The sequence below is a fragment of the Semicossyphus pulcher genome, unplaced genomic scaffold, assembly GCF_022749685.1.
Source record: "Semicossyphus pulcher isolate SPU_LCO1_2020_fin unplaced genomic scaffold, fSemPul1.0.p SCAF_11, whole genome shotgun sequence".
NCBI classification, from domain to species: domain Eukaryota; kingdom Metazoa; phylum Chordata; class Actinopteri; order Labriformes; family Labridae; genus Semicossyphus; species Semicossyphus pulcher.
This window is the reverse complement of record NW_027211615.1, coordinates 16,702,663-16,725,850: the sequence shown is the minus strand read 5'-3', so window position 1 is coordinate 16,725,850 and position 23,188 is coordinate 16,702,663. Positions and strand designations below refer to the sequence as shown.

General features: G+C 42.0%; 2 protein-coding genes across 14 annotated transcripts in view; one reads left to right on the top strand and one right to left on the bottom strand.

The window, feature by feature from the left end:
* Positions 1 to 1,227, bottom strand: part of itpkb (inositol-trisphosphate 3-kinase B) — a 28,274-nt gene extending 27,047 nt beyond the window's left edge. Inside the window, exon 1 of the mRNA XM_069657484.1 lies at positions 779 to 1,227. The gene's annotated coding sequence lies outside the window, so the exon portion shown is untranslated. The remainder of the gene's footprint in view (positions 1 to 778) is intronic.
* An 8,359-nt stretch (positions 1,228 to 9,586) lies between these two features.
* The window catches only part of epb41l2 (erythrocyte membrane protein band 4.1 like 2), a 54,282-nt gene continuing 40,680 nt past the window's right edge, over positions 9,587 to 23,188 (top strand). For 11 of the 13 annotated variants that reach the window (XM_069686234.1, XM_069686226.1, XM_069686200.1 and 8 more), the window contains exon 1: positions 21,570 to 21,820. The gene's annotated coding sequence lies outside the window, so the exon portion shown is untranslated. Of the gene's footprint in view, positions 9,716 to 21,569; positions 21,821 to 23,188 lie in introns of those variants that run through there. The other 2 variants (XM_069686173.1, XM_069686182.1) reach the window with 2 other exon arrangements.

Sequence of the window (23,188 nt, the reverse complement as noted above, 5' to 3'; positions counted from 1 at the left end):
TCAACTAATACAAGTTGATGTTTGATGACGTATGGAAACATGTAGCCTAACGATCACTTTTCCCTTTTTATCTTACTTTATTAAACACAATAAGAAGATAATTAGAGGATCAATCATCATCATAAATAATAACAAATTAATAGAAATAACCTCTTAAAATTTAGCCTTTTTTTAGATCCTGCTACTAGCAGGTGAAATAATTGTGTTAGGCCCTGATCATACGTCTCCTGCAGCTCTCTATTCATGGCAGTGACACAAGACATGGACACACAGCAAATATGTACAGAAGCTGGTCAAAACCGAGTTTTAGATAATAGGATGTCAATATTTGAGCTTCAGTTCATCAGCATATGTAACCACTGTTGCATAAAGTTGTCCAATGCCTTAAATAAATGGGTTTAATGTGGTATCAGACATGATTTAGCTATGGTAAGTGGATTCACTGCTGCAGGTTTAAAAAAGGTTTACGATATAGTGCTTTACATCATCAGAAAACAGCTGTTATCTTCAAATGAGAGCATCTGTAATCAAATAAAAACATATATAAAGGGGTAGTAAAGAAGCTTGTGTTGTTTTTAAGTAATCTACCTACTTTAATTTTCAAACTGCACCTCTTACTAAAAGGATGACTAGGCCTATAATCTCGAAGACTTTCACTGTAACCTCTGCATCTGCACCAGAGGAGGAGGTGGTGTTAAAGTGTAATAAACTCCATCCAACAATAATAATATCCTTAGATGGAGGTCCTGACATGACAGCAGGCCCTGAGTCATCTTACCTCGGGTATGCCCCGTCCTCTTCTGGCTCCTCCGGGACACTTCGAGTAATATTTCAGTCAGATAGCAGCAGATATGAACGGAGGAGGATTTCTCTGTCTGTGTGTTTCAAACTCGAAACACAAAAAAACGTGCAAAGTTACAGCTCCTCGTGCACAACTTATTATCGACTGCTCTCGTGCGGTTTTTGCTTTCTTCCACACACAAACTTGTTCGACGCTGCCGCCGGGTCCTTGTTGCTTCTTCACCTTTTTTTCTCCACCAAAAATCCTCCTCCTCCTCCTCCACAGAAGAAGAAGACTTCAAAATGTCTTTCTCTCTCCTCCACGAGTGTTTTCTCTCTGGTTGTTTCAGGAAAAACTTCAAAGCCTTTCGTGCCGACCAGTGAAATCCTGTCAGAGTTTGCTCTCGGGATAAATAGTTTCTTGGGAGGTTTCTGTTGTCATGCGTGCTGTGTGTGCTCGTAGTAAAGCGCTGTTTGTCTGACTGTTTGAAGCCGGAAGCTACGAGACTGCCTCCCTCTCTCTCTCTCTCCCTCCCTCTCCCTCTCTCTCTCTCGCTCTCTCTCACTCAAAAGCCGTGCGCGCGCTAGTTTGTAGTTGCCAGTTTGAACACGCACGTGCTGTGCAGCGGGGAAAGCCCTCGGATAAATATAAAGCACGCGTGCACAGGTGTGAGTAAGCATAATGAGAAAGAACAACACTTAAAAGTTAGAAAACAAAGTGACAACTGGACCGGCCCTTAGTAATGACATATTCATCTAAACTTCTAAGATGCTTTTCAGGTAAAACGGTACGCTAATTCAATTAGCTTTATTAGCATGATGATAATTACAGAGAAGTATGCTAAAGCAGGTTGTAGCCTTCAAACACTGGATTTATAGTATATTTTAGGGTGGTCCTAGATTAAGTACAACATAATTTATTTCAAGTAAAGGTTTTTATATGTTTGAAAGCATCACAAATAAAAGTTACTGTTTCCAGTAACTCTTGCTAATTATCACTTTTACCAATTACCATTCATCAAGGTCTATGAACCAATAGCAATGATAACAGCATAAACTGTCCCGCCATTACAGGTTAGAAACAGCCAACAGGAGGGTGAGGAAGCTGTCAATCAAACACAGCCTGTACAGCCCACACAGAGGTCCAATCAAGCATCTTAAGTGGAAACACCTGTGGGGGTAAATTTTTGGTATGTAGTAGCTTTACGGTGACCCCTGAATGTGTGTCGAACAAGAAGCCCTGTGTTCTGTTTGTATACTCTGAACAATCCAGTTAATGTTATGATTACATTAAAAAATCTAAATCTGTTTTTTATTTAGATTATCACTTTGTGATTGGGTGATACAATTGTCAGGATATAAAAGGAAATCTTCGACCTCACAGCCCACAGGACACTTGTGAGACTACAGAAAACTACCACAAGGCCTCTGCAGCTGTAGTAACACAATCTTAGACATAGTGGGAGTTTGGGAAGGCCACATCAAAGGACTTCGGTCTCATAAAAGTCCTGGTTAAATATTCAGTCAGGAGGGTTTGGGACAGCCCGAGCTGTTTATCAGAGGTGGAGAAACGTTGAACACAGGTGTGGGTGTAGTCCTCTACTTCACCGAACACTTTAAAGAACTTCTGATCCCTAAGCTATTTCCCATATTCCTGCTGAAATGCATTGACTTAATGATGTTATAAAGTATGTATACATTATGTTGATTGGTACAGTGGTTCATTTACAGTTACCGGCTAAGTTACATTAACAGTGTTGGGAAATCATCCTGCAGCCTCTCTTAGAGACTATGGTTGATATTAAAGCGTCAGGAGCAAAGTCCGGTTCTGTGGAAGTTGCAGCAGAGGATCAGCTTGTTAACACAGATCCTGAAGAATGAGATTCTTTCCAGTGTTTCTACTTGGAACAGGAAATACTCACGTCAAGTTCGTCTGAGATATGTGGCGGCAGAGTCTGGACAGCAGGAGGCTGCTGGGAAAAGTCTGGAGAGCTCCTCCTCGACTTCAAAGATAGTTTGGAATGAAATGAAGTACTTCTGGAAATATCCTCCAGCTGAAGCAGACAGTGTTGCACCATTTTCTTTATCTGTCCATCAAAGAATAGATTACCATCAGGAAACAATGCATGTACATGTTCAGGCATTCGATTTGCTGTTTAAGAAATCATGGTGATACTGAAAGCATGGTGGTATTACACATTAGCACATATAAAGTAATAATCAGTCATGTTGAGACATCCAACTATTTTAAGATAAGAAAACTATAATGTCCAAAACTGCCCGTAAGTGTGAGTGTGAGCGTGAATGGTTGTCTCAGCCCTGTGATTGACAGGCAGTCAGTTCAGGTGTAACCCCGCCTCTCGCCTAATGACTGCTGGCTCTTGCCCCCCTGCGACTCTGAACAGGATAAGCAGTATAGATAATAAATGGATGGATGGATTTTAAATTAGATGTAGAGACATTACATGACATTTGTCCTGCAGGCGTAATCAGTTACTAATCTTAGGTGAGATCTGCTTCCTCTCAGCTCTCTTGGTAAAAAATGCACAAAATTCCTCACATTTTTTTCTTGGAAGGCCTCACAGGATGGCTGTGGGACTTTGTGTACTGAAGAGTGTGAAAGAATGAAAAAAACACACCAGACTACATCCTGTGCTCTAACTCCTCTCTAAGACTAATTATAACAGATAAAAATAATCTGCTTTATTTCTGACCTAAATCACTGTCTATTAAATATAATGTGTAGAACACTTGGCCAAAATTATATTTCTGTATCTGTCAGTTTATTCATGTATTTTAATCTGTTTAACTTCTTGGTGTATATGCGCGTAAATACCAAGTTTGAGTAAGAAATACTTTCTCACCTTGTCTTAATTGATAGATTTAGGAAAGGATTCCTGTTTTTATTTGTTTTTATTGGAGGTATTGTTATTTTATATAATGCACTTTTTATTGCATTAACTGTTATGATAAGTGCAATGCAAATAAACTCTGATTGACTGAATAACTGTAATGTTTGTTTGTCCTGGGTTCATGTCAGACTGCTGTTTTAGAGAGGAGTTACTGCCCTCTAGTGGCCTCTCAGTGTTCTGCATCACAGGCAGTGAGGCTTTATCCACTGCACAGGGCTTCATCCACTGCACAGGGCATCATCCACATCATCCGCTGCACAGGGCTTCATCCACTGCACAGGGCATCATCCACATCATCCACTGCACAGGGCATCATCCAAATCATCCACTGCACAGGGCATCATCCACATCAGGGCTTCATCCACATCATCCACTGCACAGGGCATCATCCGCATCATCCGCTGCACAGGGCATCATCCACATCAGGGCATCATCCACATCATCCGCTGCACAGGGCTTCATCCACTGCACAGGGCATCATCCACATCATCCACTGCACAGGGCATCATCCAAATCATCCACTGCACAGGGCATCATCCACATCAGGGCTTCATCCACATCATCCACTGCACAGGGCATCATCCGCATCATCCGCTGCACAGGGCATCATCCACATCAGGGCTTCATCCGCATCATCCGCTGCACAGGGCATCATCCACATCAGGGCATCATCCACATCATCCGCTGCCTAGGGCTTTTTGGATTTAAAAGATAACAAAGAAAATTATCATTATTAAATTACAAATGCCATAGACAATATGTGGCAGCATTAATTATGAATATTATATGGAACAATATTCTGCTTTAAAACATGCACGTTTGATCTTTCAGTTAGGATTAATAATTTAATTCAAAAGAGCTTTATTGGCATGGGAAACATACGTTTACATAATAAGCAAGTGTCATAATAAAAATACAAATTAAGTACAATAAAAGAAGATGAAGACAAAATGAAAAGATGTAATCTATAACAAAATATAAACTGAAAATGCTGCATTTACTCTTTAAATTATTAACAGAAAGTAAAGATAACTTAAGAGAAAATTGAAAAATGTTGACAGCAGTTAAATAAAGCAAAAAGTGTTGACTGAGTAATCATAAACCACTGTATTAACCATTGAAAAAAACATGTCTCTTGCGGTGCATTCAAGTACCAGGACAAAACGATGCTACCAGGCTCCTCCAGCTTTCAGTAAGTTGTGTTTTAATGGTTCGAATTGATGTTTTTTAATGTTATGTAGTATATTCTGATACACAGATTTCTAATACATTATATAACACAGAGTAAACTATATTTAGGGAGTCAACAAAGAGCTGTTTTGAGTGCTAGTTGGTTTTGAGGTCCACGCCACCGGATTACATTTAAGACAAACACAACAGCCTCAGTGTATTTGACTTAATACAAGACACACCTATGACTTTTAACTCCATCACACACACACACACACACACACTCACAAACATTTGTTTTTGCCTTATATTAATTCCCTGCAGACCTTAACCAAAGGCCAAATCCTGTGTGATTAATGCAACACAGCACAAACCTCAAAGCAATGGACCAATGGACTCAAACTCTGATGAACAGGTTTTAAAGTAAACTAACATTTTACTCTCCCGTCTCTCCTCAAGTGCCACCCATGGGTGCACCTCTACTCCTCTCTCAGCATACTGTATTTATCATCTTCTCTTTGTATCTGTCTTTCCATCAGGTTGTTTCTCCCATGAGCTCTTTCTCTCTCTCTTCCTCCACTCATTAGCTGACACCTGATCCTGCAGTTTAGAGTTACACACACACACACACACACAAAGAAGTGCAAGAGGAAGAGAGGGGGGGGGCGGGGGGGGGGGGGGGGGAGCTGCTGGTTGACATAACATAAAACAAACAGGTGTGAAGTATTTGCTCAATGTCTCAGTATTTGTTCGACACAGGTGAACGTACAGCGGAGACAGAGAGAGAAGAAGAAGAGTGACACAAGGAAATACTCACTCCAGTCACGCAGCCGTATATGATCAGGTAAAATACTCTTTAATGTGCGTATGTGTGCCGTATTAGTGTGCATTACGTTGTGTTATCATGTATTGGTGCAGGGGTTATAGGCTTGTGCACGTCTGCAGGCTGTGTGTACATTTGTGCATGTGTTTGTGTATCTATAGGCTACAGCGTGATGTGATATTGTCCTTTCTAAAAACATGTTCAGAATTGACTTTAAAATGTTGCTATTAATGAGCTTTAAAATACCAGAGACTGAGCAGTAGGTATATCCTCTATGGCAAACCACAAAATGTGTTAACACTGAGGTATGCCGTGTGGGTTTCAGTGTGTGTCTGTGGCACATGATTACCCAGATATGTGTTTCCTCCTGCAGCCACACTGACACACCTTCACAACACTGAAACTAAAATATCACATGTATTTTTTAATCTATAATAAATGACACTTCTAATTATATCACTAAAAAAATCGAATAGTTTCAGCCTTCCTCCATCCACGTGATTTATGAGACACGAGACAATGTGAAAATAGGCTTCATTTAAATGTCATATGAAGTGAGGAAGTGAGTGTATTTATGTACAGAGAAGTTGTTTCGTTTGACCTCAGGGAAGGCAGCTGACTTATGGTGGAGCCAGTGGAAGGTTTTGGTTGCACTTTAGCACTAAAGCATGTAGCATCCCAGCTGATAGATCACAATAGTTTTAAAGATGAGGAAAATATATATCCTGTAGCTCCATGAGCTACACCCTGCAGGCTTAAATAGGGAGATATCTAATGGTTGTTGGTATCTTGCAATAGACCACAGTCTCTAAGATCTCTTATCATAAACCTCAACTTTGCCTCAAAGGATGCTAATAATAAACCAAAGTTTGCTTACTTACTTACTTAACTCAAAAGCACCGTTTGCATGAGTGCCAAACCTAACTTAAAATCAACTCACAACATTTAAAAAGTTGTTGCAAATCACACAGGAAATGCAGCTTTAAAGTTATAATCTTGAAGATCTCAGTGTCGTTCTATTTGGCAGCACCTATGGCGATAAAAGACAACTGAGGGGGCATATGTCCCAGATAACCAGACGGTCCTCGCTGACGGTCGCTTTCCTTTTTAGACAGTTTGCCTTCATCTGAGCGTCGAATTTGTTTCTTTTTCTTTGGATTTTCACTTATTTTTGAAGTTGTATCTGTAGTCATCTTTGTTTGTTCAGCCATAGTAGATTATTGTTTACTCGCAACACTTGTAGAGACCGGAAAAGCAGCCGCTTAGCTCCGCCTACCCTCTCTGGCAGACCAACCACTGCTGGCTGATGGAAAACGCGTCACTAACTGGGCGCCGCTTGTGATTTTTTCCGCTAATGTTGCCATAGACAGCAAGTCTGTAATAATACTTTATACTGCAAATGCAAAGGCTTTCATCAGTGGGCCATAGGCTCAATCACCATTGTGTTACCTCATGCAGCTATAGGTAGTGACTTAACAGACATTTATTAAAATAAAACATCTGTGATTATTACTTTAACTTAACTTATATTCTTTGTAAAGGGGCTGATTTTAAAGGGTGCTTATACAGTATAAACCAAAGTTACCTACTTAACTGAAAAGCAATAAAAAGTGAGTGCCTGATTGTTTTGGCTACAATCAACTCACAACATTAAAAAATATTCAGTGCAAATCACACAGGAAATGCAGCTTTGAGCATGCTTTCCTTCACACTGAATGTATTTTTGCATGCAGGGTTGCTTAGGTCAGAAGGATAGCTTTCACCCTGAAGCATGACTGGGCGATTACAGACAGAGGGCACAGCGTTGGCTGGACGTTAGCTGGTCCAGTGGGCATACTCTGCTGTCCAGATGGCTGTGTCGGGGTAATTCCCCTCAGAAGGGCTCTCCTCTAATCCTCCAGAGAATCTGCGCTGGCTTGATCTCGTGCATGCATGGGAACCAAACAGCGAGCCTACTGTACGACTCTGTGTTTCTGCCAAGCCTGCTGGCTTATTGACACTGGAACAATCTGCTGGTAGGCAGAGAGGGACGGTTGATCAGACTAGAGGGTAGAGGCACCCATCGTAACGAGAAGAGACAACAGGAGAGGTTTCTGTGGGGCAGAACAGGAAGTGAAGAGACGTAAGAGAAAAGAAAGGGCGAGGAGAGAGATAGAGAGAGCTTTTATCTGGTTATCTGGCTGATTAGATGTAGAGTCAAGATTACGATTGTCTTAATCTCTGTGTGGGAACTATTTCTGCAACATGGGACCTTTGACAACCAGGTACACCTATTTTACTTTCATTAGAGATCTAGAAAAGCATGCAGGACTGGCTAACTGTGTGTATTTGTCTTCAATGTGGCCTCATCAGTGTTTTAAATGTTATATATTTGCAATAGATGCTAAAATAAACGGCCAGAGATCCATTAAATTGTACATTTTTGCACGACTCTTCTGTGTTCTTTTGTATGTTGCTTTTGGAATCAGCAGCTGACTTGTCCTACTCTCATGTTTCCAGTATTAATATAGTTATATTGTCCTCTTAACACCCCGTATTGTCTCTATTATGATCCACACTGAGGCTGACAAAGGTCAAGCTGTTTCTTCCTAGCATGTTGCATTCAGGTGGCCATTCATTTTTAGCTCTCCTGGGCCACAAGGGTCCAAGACTTCAGGGAACACAGCGGTGTTGCTTTAATTCACTTAGCCCTGTATTAATAGTGTGATTAGATGTTCCAGGGTGGGTGTGTTTCCTTTCACTATCCTAACACGGGGACATTATGTCAATAAAGTGAGACTGAAGAGTCTGTTTGCCGTCATGCCAGGGAGGAGATCTGCTGTGTGTTGTATTTTTTCCCCCATCATGACATAGTGTGGCGGTGGAACAGGAATCAGCTGTGTCACTTTTAGCCTGACTCTCGTCCTAATGCAGTGATCATGTAGCTGTAGCTACCCAAACAGGAAGTGAGTTTTAATCCCTTAATACTTGATCTTGGTTTTCAGCTAAATGTAAGGTGTGCAAATGCAGCAGATGTAGCATGAAATAATTATAATGTGATATGTTATGCCTGATTTTCTGCTCTGCTCTTTATTCCTCTGTGTTTGTGTGCACGCATGGACTGGCCTGCTGTGCTTCCCGGCTGGATCCATGCTGCTCTCCTAATGGTGAGTCCTCTGAAACACACAATACTACACGATAACACAATATTTAAACAAGCTGATATCCTCCGTTCTTCACCTATATAAGTGAATCTTTTAGTACATATTGTTCTGCTACACAATCATGTCGTTCTGATGGGGCTGTTTACTCCTCCGCTTCTGTAGATGTAAAATCTCCACGCTTGCTTTACACTATAAGCCAATTACTTGAGCTTCTCTAATCTGGGTGTGGGTATGTGTGTGTGTGTACGCAGAGGAAGTGGCAATGCTTTTTGTTATACAATGACCTGTGTGTCCTTTGTGTGTGAGTGAGTAAAGTTGAGAAGAAAAGAATAATTAAGTGTGAAAGAAGCAATCAATACAATGAAATAATCAATCAATATGGCCGTGATTATAAGAGGATATACGTGAGTATAAATGTCTGGACTTGCTTAAAAATAAAGCTGAAGAAGAATAAATAAACCTTAAAATAAACAAAACAAAAAAAATCAATATAATTTGGAGTCTTGGCAATAAAAACATCAACATGTTGCAGTGACCCTATCTGTCCTCTAGAGGGAGCTGCCTCGCCACACAACCACCGCCACATCTGCATCGAACGTCCCTCCATCACGAATGGACAGCGCGATTGACCAATCACATCTCACAATCTCATACAGTATCCCCTCTCAGCCAATGGAACACAGCTAAAACATATTTCGCACTGTATGGGGCGGGTCTTGCGGATGATGGACACGTCTGCTTTGAGCCCCAGCCAGATTTTCGGTGTGGACTCTAGTGGAGATTTTTGGAGGCTGAGATAGTGGGTTGTACGTTATTTTTTGGTGGAGGACAGAGCCAGAGGCCACGTTTGGAAAAGTTCCCCACACGCATCGTTGAAAATACAACAGGTAACGTTTCATTTTACCACCTTTTATATCACGTGATTGATACGTTAGCGGCTGCAGTTGCTTTAATGCTTTTTGGGTATTTTGCGATTTCTATTTTCGATTTTTGTTGCGTTAGGTATCTAGGCTCTGAACATGCACTTTCAACCACCGTAACTAGAAACAGTTTTGTTAAATAGTCAAGCAAAAAGCACGCCTCCCTTTGAAATCCGTGCTGTGGAGTTGCAGTCATACCTTCGATGTAGGGCGCTTCATGGCGCCTATCTTCTCCCACATTATCCCTGTTATCATCACCTAAACTACTCTCTTGTCCCGCCGTGTCTCGCTCAGTTGTGCTTGATGTGGTTGGCATCAAGGATTCCGTGAAAACATTTCGCGTGGGCAAAACTAGACGTGTTTAAAAGTCATTTTCTAAATGAATAGGCACAGTTGGGTATCTGGTAGCGGTTGTGTTTCCTGGTGTAGATAAATAGGTAGATTCTACCGCTACGTTAACGGTGAGTTTACGTTGGCGGTTGGTTCTTTTAACCCTGCATACGTAATCATCACGTTTAAAGAGTATTTGAAAACCAGTCTCGGGAAAAGAGGGACGGTTAGGGAAGCTGCTTCCTACTGCTAAGTTAACAAGTCTTACATGGATGTTTGAAAGCACGGAGCTGTTGAGAACAAGGATATAACATTTTAAGACGTTTTTCGGTTGGGTAAAGACACTAGAACACGCTGCTTTCAAAGGGTTTGTTTGGTATGGTTTCACACTGTAAAGTTACTAGGGTGTCTGGGAAATGCAGTCCTGTTGAAATAAGTTTGTATACAGAATTCAAAAGAGGGGGTTCACCCATTGATGTAGCAGTAAAATATATGTGTGTTATCCATAGGAAGTCAGTGGTGGAAACCGAGATATTAACCCACCCACCCATCTAGACGAATCAAGAGATATAACAGTGATTGTTGAATTGTATTATCAAGGTATGCACGATATTATGGCTTGAAAATGAAATATCGACATCGGCAGTCATTTTTCTGTTGATATTTTCAGCTGATAAAACGTGTTAATTATGCTTAAATGTTGAATGATTCCCTAAAAACGGAAAAGAAAATGTCACAAACAAATAAGTATGGCATTTTGTACTGTATTATGTTATTTCTGCATCTGCCAGTGGGCCACTACAATGAGAGTAGGCATGATATCAATTCCACTACAGGGGAGACTTGAAAAAACATGTGCCTAATATATCGGTATCGAAACCGGCAAGAAAGGTTGGAAAATATCGGCATACCAGCCAAAAATCCTTTATCATCAATTCCTAGTCTGTAATGTATGATGCGTTTAGGCAAAATCAATTAAGCTGTTGTTAAAGCTATAATTTGATCATGTACCTTGAAGATGATCTTGACCATACCCCGGCACTTTTCTGCCCTACATGATTGATTTTAAAAGCTTAAATGGATTAAAAACCTTTAAAGTTAAGATTTTGTTTCAGTTCTAAATGGTTTCTGTTGAACTGCATCTAACTCTCTTACTACTATGTATCTGCACACAGAGCTGTGTGTACATTCAGTACTTTACATTTGTGTGTGTGTGTGTGTGTGTTTCCCACAGAGAGCCTTAGAAGTCAAACTCTGTGTGACAGATGGCGAGGGTTCAGCTAGTTCACAAACAGATAGGCTGGGACGCTTACAATCGGACACGCAGAGTGGACTTAGGGTAGATTGTGCTGACGTGTAAAAAGTCAGCAGCATTGGCAAACATGACTATTATTATGTCAAGCGAATTCAATTATAATGAAATAATCAATCAATGTCTTTATGGTGCAACAGGTAGAAGTCATGCTTAATTATGCAGGCAATATCTGTGAAAGTTGGACAAACATACATTTATTTACCAATATCTTTCTACTGTTCACTATGCGGACACTTTAGAAGAAGGCAACATGTCTATTTATGCCTTATTTTGTGTCATTTACACTGCATTGTTTTCCATTAATCATGAAACCCGAAGACCCTGCTTTACTTTGCATGTATTCTAATGCGATGGGCAAAGACTACACTTGCAAGATTTTCCATACATAAAGAGATTTCATGCAAAATACAATGTGTATCACAGACTTGTTTTCCATGTTAACCCATGTCTGTGTGTTTGAATGTGCAGGATGTGACTGTCATCTTTCTGCACTAACCTAAACCTCTCTTAGTGGAAACCCGGTTGAATTTAACAAATTACATAACATGTCATCATCCGTCCTGTCCCGCCCCACAGCCCACCTGCTGCATTAACAAGACTTTAGATGCTCTACATCCAGTCTTTTATTTGCAGGTTATTGTCTTAAATTGTACTAATATTTAAGTGGCATGGATTTCTGATTAGGGCGTATAATAACATTAGACTTATAGACATATTTCTTAGACCTTATAGAAACATATAATACAATCCAGTACAAAAACAGCACAGACCTAACACCCCAAAAAGTACCATATTGTTAACGTAACACCTCTCTCTGAGCAGCAGTTGAACATCACATGCCTCATAAAGGTGTTATATTCCATTGTGCCATTGTCTGCTTTTGTATTGTGTTTCAGGTGTTCGGGTTATTCAGCACATGTCGGTGCACCTGCAAGTACAAGAATATCTCTACACATAGGCCTGATATAACGCAGCCCTTAGAATGAAGAATACACAGTTTCTACTTGATATAAAATAACCGTACAGGAAGCACTCTTTGGTTTGTGAAGCTCTAAGGGAAATCCAACAGTGAAGCATGTGTCACTCTTTCCTGTCAGGCCCCTCGGTGTGTGTGTGTGTGTGTGTGTGTGTAGTTTATCTATAATCATCAGGGCCATGTTCACTCTGAGACTCTCAGGATGTGCAGAACAGTGGCAGCTCTGTCAAACCCGCTAATGAGAGAAGCCTTAATTGGTTGTTCTGGTGGGAGAATCTGCTCATTAAAGGTAGCGGGAAACAACTCTGGGTTAGCTAGAGTGCGCACATGATGTACTTTTTTCCTCGCAGTATTGTCACAATCCTTTTTGGGAACTGTGTATTTCATGAAATGATGTTTCCTATATGTATTTCCAGCTGTTTGATCCATTTAAAATGTGACAAAACATGGACGTTGGAGCTCTAGAAATAAAATAAAAGGACTAAGGCTCGAGATTATCTTGGAAACCAACAACCGACAGTGGCTAGCAGTCTATAGGTAACACTTGTGCGTTCATTATTAATGCAGGAAGACTAAAAGGGAGTTCGTTAGTTGTCATTGCAGCACTAGAAAACACTCCAAAGACCTTTACAGACTCATCCACTGTACTCCAGTTCTACTTGTACTTTAACCTACTTGTCTAACCTTGCGAGAGGTAGAAAGGCACGTTTGGGAGACAGAAATAGGTGTAGTGTGGAGAGTCGGTGACAAAAGCGGAGAGGAAGGGATACAGAAACAAGCAGAGAGGAAGAGAGGCTGAGCGAGGGCGACAGAGAGAGTGAGAGATATTGCTTAACCATTCGGAAAGGCTATGGGAACATCCCTGCGTGTGTGTGCGTTTGTGCGTGGATGTGTGTTTTGGTCCTGACCCTGTCGGTTCAACAGGAGCACAACACGTCACATCGGCTCAGGCACAAACGGGCGGCCCGGCCGCCCCTCGGAGTGAACGACGAGATCTGACAGCGTTTTATGAAAGAAGAAGATTTTTTCTGAATGATAATGAATGAAAAATCTAAATACCAAGATTCTTACTTGGTTTAGGCATACATTAGCGCATTAGATCATCCTCCTTAACACTGGAGGTCCAGATCCCAATTCAAGGCTTCTTTCATCTCCTCAATGATTGCAGTAACATTGAGACAGTCACAACAATTACCAAGGTGGACATATTCCACAGTGCAGCACTCAGCCGTGACCGGAGAGTATTAGCATCTAGCTTTCAGAGCTGCACGGCCAGCAGGCACAGCAGGACTCGCATTTACACACAGAAAAGATCAGAGGGGCACGGATGAATGGAAACTGTAATGCAGTGTTCAGCTTATTACCGCGGCAGGGAGACAGTGAAGGGAGGAGGGGGTGAGGTGGGGAGAGGGGAAGGGGGATAGAGATGTAGAGGAGGTGTGTGATGAAGGGGACGAAAAGAAAGAAGAAGGTAGGGCATTGACTGTATATTTGAAATGTGTCGCTTATCAGAGTAATCGTCTCGTTAAATAGGAGTGTCTGTTACGGGAGAATGAAACAAGTCCCCGTGTTGAATGTTTCACATCACAGAGGGAGAAAGAGACGGCAAACTGCTTCCCCAGCAAGTGTCCGGCGCTGAAAGAAGCGATAGAATAAAAAACAAGAGAGAGAGCGTGGGCCTGTGGCTTTGGCAGGAGGCCAAACATAGTTAAAAACAGATTAATCAGCATAGGGTCACATTCTCACACAGAGAGGCTGAACAGAGCATGGCAGGACAGGGCTTCATCTTTTACAGGCCAGGCAGCAACTGATGTTTATATCAGCAGAGGAATGGAAGATGTCTTTGACTGGTTTATATACGAGCCTGTCACCGAATACATCTGTTATCTGCAATTAAATATTTCCCAATACGTGCGGGTATGAAAAGTTTTCTTTACAGAACATGTAGTGCAGAAAAAGTGCCATTGCATTTGTAAAGCACAGCATGCTCCGACTCCATCGCTTACATTACTCTCAGCACTGTCTGCAGCACACGGAGCCGAGCATCACAGATGAGATGGCCGAGCTCTGCAACAGAAATGATTGACAATGTGCAGTACAATCACATTAGTGTTCTTCTTTAGTGTCTTGTCTTAGAAAGCAGCCTACTAAGTATTTTTGCATATATCAGTTAGAGCTTCACAATATGGAGAATAAATCATGTTCTTTTTTAGACAGGATGTTTTTAGATATCGTAATATCTGTCAAAAAGAATCTATTAGTGAGAATGATCATTTTCTTATTGTGCCTATTAAATCTTCAATCAGAGGGTTGAAGAAAAGATTTGATTATTTTTATGAGCAATTCTTTAAAGGCACAATAAGTAGGATTTTTTCTTGCATTTTGTCAACAACACATTCAAACTTGGCCCCTCCTCCTGGGCTCTTCGTCACCAGAAGCTCACTCTCACTCTCTTGTGCGACAACATGGCCACACGGCCGAGCTAACACCCACAGCATCACGGTTACCTTTGGGCTAGAATGCTAACTGCCGGTTAGCTTGTCCTACCCAGTTAGAGGCACCTACCTGTCCAATAGAAAGAAGGCCAACTCTGCATCGCTCTTTCGCCATGTTCGCCGGTCTGAATGGGGCCCAGTTGCCAATTTGAACCACTCCCACTCTCACCTATACGCTGTGATTGGCTCAGGGAACCACAACAGCGCCCCTCCTGAAAACGTCCTGTGCAAAGCAAAACAACAGAATAGATGCAGAGGGAAGGGTCTCACAAGGGTCTGCCCACACACTCGCCAACACACGTAAAGAGGCCCATAAGTGATGATTTATATTATGTTATATTTGTAAAAGTCTATATTTTATTTTTCTAGGAAAATCCTACTTATTATACCTTTAATTCAGTTATTAATTATTTCACTGATTGATTAAATGAGTGATTGATGATTAACCATTCATTGCTTTACTGCATTCATCATGTCGCCTTTTCATTCATTAGGGCGATCAAAAAACTCAGGGAAGAGGAGGGGGAGCGCAGAGGAGGGATGAGTCACAGAAGGATAAAGAGGAAAAGACAAGGGGAGGAAAAGGAAGTGAGAGGAGTGTCTGGGGTGAGAGGGTTGAGAGGGAGTGCAGACCTGCTAACTGGTTCTCATTAGCCGCCTTTGAGTCGCTCTGAAGTTTGTAAAACATTTTGGAAAGCGTGTAAAGACCCTTGTGAAGTGTGTGAGGGGGAGTTTCAGACAGACACAAAGCAGGCTTAAACAGACAGTGTTTCCCACAGGTCAAATGTTCAGAGAAAGACACAAAACATGACTGTGCGGATGTTTTGGCCTCGGTCACTTCCTGTTTTCATGTTGACTGTTTCTGAAAGATAGACACAGACTTACACAGTCATATTTGTGGCTAAAAATAAGAGTTGTAGATAAAGATGGAGGGATGGGAGATGAACCGAGCGAAACAGGAGCCCCGTTGCCACACTTCCTGTTTCCTGGTTAGGGGTCAGAGGTCACTTGTGTGGGATTACTTAGATACTAGACGACTAAACAATCTGTCTGGTCATATCATTGACGTGTGTTCTGAGAAGAGACGCTGGTTACAACGTATCTCACATGATCACGTGTGAGAGTGCGACTGTAGAGAAAACAGGATGATGTGCAGAAATGAGGACATCTTGTGGTTTTCACAAGGGGGGTGTCTAAATATAGAGTGAGGGGTTAAGGTTAGTAGTCGCAAGTTGATGTCAGACACACACACACACTAACTCAAAGCTGCCTGAGTGCTTTACATTCTCTCTATTGCATCATTTCCTAACATGCTGCAGACAAAGCTCACAGACATTGTGCATTTTATTTACTATGGTATCGTTTGCAATTTTGATTCATTTCTGACGCTGCTTTGATTCCAGTCCTCATTTCGATTCCAGGATGGTTAATATAAAAGTACATCTGAGCATCAATAATAGGGGCTGTTACCACTCTCTCACTCCTCAGCTTTCCCTTTATTGCAAACAAGAACAGCGTGCTACAGCTAGCTGGCGCGGGCTATGTATTAGATGCTAGCAAGGCGCTAGTAGCGCGGGCTGACAAATTCGGGCTCAGGGTCGGCCAAAACAATCACTGGACTGTAGGGGTGGGACAAAATAACGATATAGCAATATATCATCGTCCTGACTAGTGCAAGTCAATTATTGGCTGTTGTCAAATACGGCTATCTTAAAGATATGACGCTCTAAGCAGATTATCCTGAGATGTTGACTCACCACGTGACTACTTCATGACTTCTCGCGGTGGCGGTTATGACATGACTGAGGACAGAAATTAATCAGCCAAAGAAGAAGTTAATCAGATGTCGTGATGTATGATTATATGATCGTCTTGCAATATTATCGCTATATTATCGCTATATCATGATATTATCGTTATCATGGGCAACATATCGCGTATCGTATTGTATCGCATATCGTGAGTTACCCTGCGATTCCCACCCCTACTGAATTGTAGCTGTCCTAACTCAAATGTTTGGTCAGATTTTATGTGTAACTTTACTTAGAGCAAGTTGGCTAACCACATGCGTTTACCACAGTTCGTCCTTCACACTGGTCAAGTTAGCCGTACATGCTAGCTCATGTGTTAATAAATGCTCAAGTAAACAGCCACTGGCCAAAAGCTACGTCGGTCCTTGCAGATATGGTAAATGGACTGTGCTTATATAGCGCTTTTGTAGTCTGCTAACCACTTAAAGCTGCTTCAACACTGCATGTCACATTCAAGTGCCAATCTCCAATCAGATCTATGTCCATTCATACCCAATGGCGATGCCACCGGGAGCCATTTGGGGTTCAGTGTCTTGCCCAAGGACACTTTGACATGTGACTGTAGCAATCGGGGATCAAACCACCAACCTTCCGATTGAGAGACGACAGACTCCACTACTGAGCCACAGCCACCCCGGCTATGGGGATAGGACATGTAGCCTTTGTTTGCAAAAATATATTTCTATCGCATTTAGCAACTTAAACGGAAAATTGAATTTCCCTTTTTTATGAGGATATTGACTGTACATATATTGTCTTGCTGTGTCGGCCATGTTGTTTGGGTTCTGTTCTATTACATACTGAGTTTCCTGTTGAGCTTTGTTTGTCAAAGCACTTTGTAAACTCTTGTTTTCAAAGTGCTACATAAATAGCACATGTTCTTATTTATATTATTATAATTTGGCATCATGGTGTTGAGTTTCAGTTTTCAACCAGACTATATTCTGAATCAGCAATAGAGTTGTTGTGCCCTGTTTGTCATATTGGCTAGATAATGGTGTCTGAAGGCGCTCACTTAGAACCGCAAAGCAGTAGACAGCAGTTATCTTGAAGCTCTCAATCTGTTCTAATCAACACTTGTTGGTGCACACTTTTCAGCTACTTTACAAAGTAGGATTATTCTATTCATGTGTATCAGCTTGCCACATTAGACAGCTGTAATAATGATGATGCCCATGAAGTCATTTGTTTTGCCAAACACCTGTTGTTACCACCCTCTATGGGATGTGTGTTCCCAAAGTAACACCACACCCACCGCTAGTCCGGAGAGAGACACGAGCTGCACGTTTCACTCTTTCTTTTTCTCTCTTCTTCTACCTAATGCCTTTAATGCTCTCTCCCTTTAACACACACTCTGAAAACTGTATCTACTCTCATGTGCACTTGTGTGACCCACCCATACTTTCACTCTTTGTCTCCCTCACCCACACATTCACTCAGACAGGGCACTTGCGCCTGACTGCTTTAATCGCTGAATAGGGGAGTTTAGCGGCTAACAATAGTAGTTATGAGCTGACCCGTTATTCTCACACACAGACCGAGAGAGAGAGAGAGACTTGTAACGCTAGAAGACAGGTTCATAGTCTATTCAGGTTGGACTTGATGTAGTAAGAAAAAAAATCACTGCCATCATTTCACAGGTGACAATAGCAGTTATGTGCCGACAGTAATGATACGGTAACAGACGTAATCATAGTCTGGGTCATTTAAGAATACGCTACAAGCTGACCGTTCATTTGCCAAGCTCAAACTGAAGACAGCAAAATAAGGACACTTGTGTTTTTGCAAAGAGGGCCGTGAAGTGTTTATGAGGTGCCAGAGAGACAGACAGAGACGGAGAGTAAGATGAGGGAATGAATGGACAGACAGGCAGGCAGACACACGCACACACACAAACATACACAGGGATTATCCTTTGTGTAATCCTCCGTTTGAGGGTCAGAGTGCGGTGTAAAGAGACAGGCATGTTCGCCATTTTCACACCATAGGCCTTGTGTCTGTGTGTGTCTGTGTGCGATTGACAAAGCAAGTGTGTTAATCAGCGATTGTGTGAGTGTGTTCACATATGATGTCAAATCTGTGTGTGTGTTTGGTTTAAGTGCGTGTGTCATTGCGTGACAGATGGACAGATCGTACAAGAGAACAGCACAGATTAGGATTCTGCTGCGCTCTGTGTGGATGTGTGCGGTTCTTCCAAAAACCAAACCCGGGCTCGGTATCCGTCAGCTGCCGAGCTGCGATGGGATAGCATGACGAGCTGTCGGCTTGTTGCGTCACCGTGCTGAATTTGGGATGTCCCGGTGTGATCTGCTGGATTGATTTCATAATTCATTAGGCTCAGCCGAATGATGGTCAATTGATTTCCAATGATTTGTTTATATGAACCCATTGTACTCGGTGAACACCAGCTGTCAGCCTTTTGTAGCTCAGCTGGAACACATTGTGTGTTAATAACCAGCAATAGAATGAACATAAACAAACAGCAACTAATATGATCATCCATACAGACAGCAAGCAATGCAGCAGATTTTAAAAGAGGTGTTTGGTTTGAAACTAGTTCCTTAAAGTTGCGTATAGATAGATAGATAGATAGATAGATAGATAGTCTTTGGCAGTCGCAGCACAGACGAAACAGTAATATTAAGACAAATCAAACACACTAAACACACGCGAGAGCAGTTGTATAATTAACCAAGATCAAATATGAGGGAGTGATGCTATTCTCTATATCAGCACTCATGGAATGCCTCTTGTCCAATCAGATTACTTGGTCAGAACTAACTGTTGTTGCCGGTGCTATTATTGCGGTAGGTTGGGGGGGTGGTTGTCGCGCTCAGTAGCTAGTGTCCTCAGTCTTTCTTGGGGCCTCAGGTAGACTACACCTCTTGACCTATGTTGTTGTTCATAATGAACTGTGACTGAAGTTATGTTATATTTGAAGCCATGTTTGTAGTGTGGCGGTGGGGCTTTTGGTCGGTTCTCTGTGGTCCAGTACAGCAACCATTTGATGTGTTGCCATGAAATCTTGTTTATGCATTTATGGTCTCCAGATGACGAACCCTGATGATGAGAACTTCTTATCCAGTAACAACATTTTCAGTTATTCTTTGACATAGCTCAACACATTCTTGATGGGTTACTTGTGGCACAACATGAAGTTAACATTTGTTTCTGAAATTTCTCACCAACTATCAGAGGGATTGGCTTGAAGCTTGGCACTTGTAAATTGTCATAACTAGCTATATGCCTTCAAAATTTAAAAAGCCTGAGCTGTACTTTGTGTTATGTGGTAATTAGCAATCATTAGCATACTAACATTAGCTAGCTAAATTCAGTTAGTAAGTGATGTACATATTATTCCTCCACTTTGTACTGGGGGGTTCTGTATTGAGACTTGATTACAAGGCGGAGTTGAAGTTGACGCCGTTATTGCTGTTTGTGTTGGAAGGGGTTATGATATGATACGATGTGATATAATTACATTAAATCTGCAGTGTACATAATGTTGTGTAGGTGTGTGTTTGTGTTTGACATGAGCGAGAGGCCAGCTGGTCCAGAGAGCTACACAGATCCACTCTGCACACATGTGCACTGCACACACACACAACTCTGTGGATAAGATTAGTGATGTTATGATATTATAACACACACGGTTACTGCTGTTAGCCTGGTTCCAGACCTCTGAACCACAGCCCACAGCTCGGATCTTATTAAGCCATTCAGAGGTCTGTGTAGCTTCGAATAAATGTCTGTTTCCTCATTTAATAAGAAATAAAACCGAGCCCATACGAGCCATTATAGACGGGAAAGAGGTTTGAAATGACTTTTATCTGCACGAGAGCCATCTTTCCTGTTTTCCGTCCAAATTTGTGAACTCCGTTAGAGGGATGTAACAAGTATAAGCAGTTTTTTCTCTTGATTGTGTGTATTGAGGATCAAGTGTTGGAAGCTAAGCGGCTTGTTTTGATTGTAATGTAATTAGCCGCTACTAGCTGCAGATAGCACAGCATCTGGGTTGACAAGTGTCATTAACAGGGCTTCTGTAAGCCCAGCATCTTTTCCAGTGTGTTGTGAATCAGTACGGATGAGGGGAGGGAGGCGGGGCACGTCGCCGCTGTACTTCCTGTAGGTCCGGCACGTTGTATCTGCTGTAAATCTGATGGTGTTTGAAATGGGTTTAGGCACGGTCATAATCTCTATTGTCACTCTGCGCTCGTCCACTAATCTGTATTTTTCCTGCGCTAATCTCTTGTCTCCATGGGGATTTATTGTTGTAGTCCATGAATGCGGTGGCCACGGAGAACAGTGCCTCCCCTTTGCGCCCCTTAGCGCGGGGTGGGTGGCTGCTGAAAGCAGTCCTCTCTGTTTTATTAGATAGTAAAAGAAGACAAATGTAAAAAATATTGAGGCCAGTTCTTTAACTCTTTTGTCTTTTTCTTGACTTTTGCACCCACTCCTGCACCCGTCTCTTGTAAAGTTTTATCTCTCAGCCACAGGGCAGGTCAGAGAGTTGTTGTTTAAACCCAGACGGACCGCCGTAAAGTGGTTAGTGGGAGGGCTGTATTGCAGGTCTCCTGCAATAAGGTATTTGTGAGCGTTTGAAGGGTGAAAACAGAAACTATCTAAATGAGGATTTTGGTTTGTAGAAAGTGTTTGTATTTACTATCACTTTTTTCCCCTTAGAATAAAATTAAAATATGATATTGGAGGCCAAACGTGAAGTAATGGCTCACTGTTGTCGAGGTTCTCTGAGGGATTGTGGATCGTCTACACCAGCGTACATTAGCAATCTAGCGCAAAAAGTGTGCTCTCTCTTCCATCCATCCTCTCTCTCTTTCTCCAGCACTAACACCGCTCTGCTCCGCTCCCCCCTTCCTCCCCGCTCTCTCTCGTTTTCTGCCCTTGTTTCTCCGAGCGGGAGTCCCGAGGGAAGCAGACGCAGAGCTCCGACGGAGAGAGAGAGAGAGAGGAGAGGATGGAGAGAGGAGAGAAAATGGCAATGACAGTTTGTAGGGCAGGCATTTTGCTGAGAGGTGTGGAAGGAAAGTGAAACAGAAAGATACAGGCAAAAGGAAAGTGAGAAGACAGAGAAGGAGGTGAAGAGAGGAGTAACAGGGGAAAAGAAGGGAACAGAACCAACAGTAGGTAAGAGCTTTAGAGTCTATTTAAAATGTAATCATTGATTAATTTGACAGCAGAAACTAACACCAGAGGTTATGGAGGTATAGAATGTAGTGCCTTGTTCAGTACAGCTGTAAAGCCTGCAGGTGGTAAAGATTAAAGCGCCCTGTCACTGTCACTGTATAGTTAATTGTTCATCTCTCCTGTGACAGTCACGTGCAGCAGCCGCTCATTTAGCTTGTTTACTCTGCTGTAATTTGTGTCAAGAAAACATTCTAATCTCTTGTGATTGAGTCCGAGCAAATAATGAGATTACAAAGTAAAACTAAAATAAATACCGATAATCCGCTTCCAGCTGCAAGCAGCCAGCAAATATGCAAGGCTTTTGATCTTGAGAAGATGAGGTTAAGATATGCTGAGAGATTTTGACCGAACAATCCCTGTTGTTGAATCAGAAAAAAACGTCCCTTTCATGCGCATGTACACAAATGAACACTGGGTTGTACACACCCAACAACATTTCAGCCCTGCAAATAGCACGTTTAACCCTTATTTGACCCCATTCATATTGTAGCAAGAGTACTGAAATATGAGTACGGCCAGCTCCCTAATATAAGATGCTCTACTGATAGTTTTACTGCCATAAACCATCAGCGCGTGTACATGTGTGTGTATATTTATGAGGAGAGGCTGTAATAATGTCACCGCTATTGTTTATATGGACTGTGGGAAGAAGAGAGAAAGAGGAGGGGGGTGGGGGGTGGGGTATAATGCGAGTGGACGATTGGAGGGGCATTGGAAGGGGGCCCGGGAAGAAAGGGATTGTGGGAGAGAGGAGAGAGATGAGTGCAGAGATCTTGGGGAAAAGAGAGAGAGAGGGAGAGAACAAGGTTCCCGGTGTTGAACAGTTGTAGAGAGAGACGGGGACAGTTTAAATGAAGGGCTAAGTGGCCGTGACGACCGTTTTGGAAGAAGCTGCGCTCAGATGCCAACTCACACACACACACACACACACAGACTGCTAGATAGTCCATTGAGAAACGAGCATCTCAGATGAGTGAACTGCAGTCAGAAGGAAGTATCAGCCCTGTTTTGATGACTCTACTTTAGAGCATTGCCTCATCCACAAGGACAGAAATATGCTCGAGTTGATTTAAAATGTATTTGGATCTCTTGCACAGAAGTCAGCCTGCACGCTTCAAACATAATCCAAAGCTCCCTTTCTTCCATATTTAAAACTCTAACAGCGTCACCATGCCTGCATGTTGCACAGCTACACTTTGGCCAGAGCAAAGGTTACACAATAAGCATCCCCAGCTTCTGCTGTCACAGGTCGGTCTAAAAATACTGACGCTGAAAAGTAGTAAGACTTAAAGCCAACTCATGACAACC